The 2,376-nt window shown below is 41.0% G+C and overlaps 1 long non-coding RNA gene across 1 annotated transcript in view; it reads right to left on the bottom strand.

Annotated features, from left to right (window-relative positions):
• Positions 1-2,376, bottom strand: part of LOC116685857 (uncharacterized) — a 13,654-nt gene that overhangs the window by 4,975 nt on the left and 6,303 nt on the right. The gene's annotated exons all lie outside the window — the stretch shown is intronic.

The following is a 2,376-nucleotide window of genomic DNA, read 5'->3' as shown; positions in this document are numbered from 1 at the left end:
CTAAAGGTACAATTATGTACTTCATTTTCTGAGAGTGTGGGATGGCTAGCAGAAACACTGCTCCTTGAGCAGAAATGGATAATGAAAATTATCTTTTGAATGGCAAGTTGAGTCAGATGATTCTCTCCACAAGACTTACGTTTTTTGATTATTTGATTTGACAAATTGGCCTAAGAAAATCCACAACGCATGTACTGTCGATGTGAAACGAGTTACTACCGGAGTACATCCACTCTCAAACACCACTTAAAAACTTGAAAAGGATCCCTTTTATAGTACATTTAGAACAGATACAGTTGGCATATCATTAGCAATTAGTCGCGAGTTAACTAGGGCACTCGTGGGATTAATTATATATATTGTATACACACACACACACAAACACGTGTATACATACATATACACAGTGTACGACTGCTGTCTACGTGGGACTTGCTTTGAGAGGCAGACTCTTTAATTCTGAGCCAAAGTAAAACCTCCGTCTGAATCTCCTCACACGGCGCTGGGAACTGTGCGAGACGGCGCCCGTCACTTCATCAGGTCGTCGGGTCAGCTTGTCGATTTCTTTTTACCTAACCTGCAGGTGTCTTGTTCTGAATTCCCTCTGGAAATAATTAACAGTAAGAATTATTCATCCCCATGTTTCCCCGTCCCCCCTTCCCCATCACAGATCCGAATAACAAAGTTCTGCATGAACGCATGGCGTGTCGGCTGATAAGACTTGGCACGGCGGGGCTCAGTGCACCCAGACAAAGAATTCATTTCCCATCTGCCACATCATTGGACGGCGTTGCTGTAATGAAGATGATGAGTTTGAATGAATTTAATGAGTGAATGTAATAAAGATATCTCCATTCCAAAACATAACCACGTTGGGCTTACATTGAACACATACGTTACTAGCCCTCTTCCTCTTCATTCCGCATTGCCTTCCTCTTCTTTTCATCCCTCCTCCTCATGACTTTTCTATGGTTCCTCGCCCCTCTTTTCCGATCTTCCCTGTTCACTTTGCTTACTTCCTATCTTTCCTTACGTTCTCCTCTCCTGTACCTCGTTTCATCCTTCTTTCCCTGCTTGCCACTTCCTTCCCCCTCTTGCCATTCTCCATTTTCCTTCCTTTCTATTATTCCTGTCAATACATTTATTCCTGTTTTCTTCCTTCAGTCGTTTCTTTGCTCCAGATTTTGTTTCCTCCTCCCTCCCGACTACCCTATGTTGACCTAGAACCCTTACCCTCGGCCCCAAGTGCCAGTCAAAGGAGGCTGCACTGCAACATTCCGACACAGCGGCAAACGAATAAAAGAAATGCTGTTGATCGTTGAAATTTGAACAAACTTGTGATCATGTTTAGTGAATTTTCATATATCAGACGTAAAACAGAGTTGCTGCATTATTAAAAATGTGGGTCAGTGCAATATAGGGTGGTGTGATATGGGTCAATGCAATATCAGGTTAGACAGGGCATGTGCAAAATTGTGGTTTGTGTAATATAGTCGATGTTTTTTTTTTTTTTTCGTCTCTATATGTCCTTTGTTCTCCATTCTTCTTGTGACTGTCTGTTCTGACATGATGTGATCACTGTTCTTGTCCTTGTTTCTCTGTATATAGCCTGTGTATAGTGTACAGTGTATAGTGTGTAGTGTGTAGTGTATAGTGTATTTGTATGCATTTACTATTTTTTGTGTACCATGTACCTGCCAGGGGGTCTGCAGATGGAAATTAGCCTAAGGCTACAATCTGGCATATTTACATTTGTGAAAATGTTCATTAATATGTATTGTCCCCTTTTGTTTTTCTCAAATAAAAAAAAAAAAAGAGTGTCAAACCAATATTAGGATTACAAGCATGCAAACGGCTAATCCTTGTAAGAAGAGTTTTTGTAGTGTCATTGCAACCTGCTAATGATCATGATTCACAAATGAAGGAATACAGGGACTGTTTCGAGGGACTAGGATGTCTACCAGGGGAGGACAAAATACAAGTTGACCAGAATGGGACTCCAGTAGTTCATCCATCCAGAAAAATACCATTCAAGCAGAGGGGAAAACTCACAGAGGAGTAAAATAGAATGGAGAAATTAGGAGTGATGAACCTGGGTCAGCTTGCTGGTCGCTGTGGAAGAGCCCCACGGAAAGCTGAGAACCTGTTTGGGTCCAAGGGATCTGCTGAAGGAGTTATGGACAGTGAGAAAACAGAACATCAGAGAACTCACCACATACAGTACACTCTGTTCAAAAACATCTAAAAAACTGGTTCATAACACATCAGACATGTCAAAATTAATAAGAATATGTATCTTCCTTCAACCAAACCGTGCTGCCACCTGTGTCTCTGCTGTGTCAATGTGTAGTATATGTATATATATATATATATATA

Source organism: Etheostoma spectabile, unplaced genomic scaffold, assembly GCF_008692095.1.
Source record: "Etheostoma spectabile isolate EspeVRDwgs_2016 unplaced genomic scaffold, UIUC_Espe_1.0 scaffold272, whole genome shotgun sequence".
Taxonomy (NCBI): Eukaryota; Metazoa; Chordata; class Actinopteri; order Perciformes; family Percidae; genus Etheostoma; species Etheostoma spectabile.
Note: the sequence above shows the minus strand (reverse complement) of the source record. Positions and strands in the feature narration are given on the sequence as shown.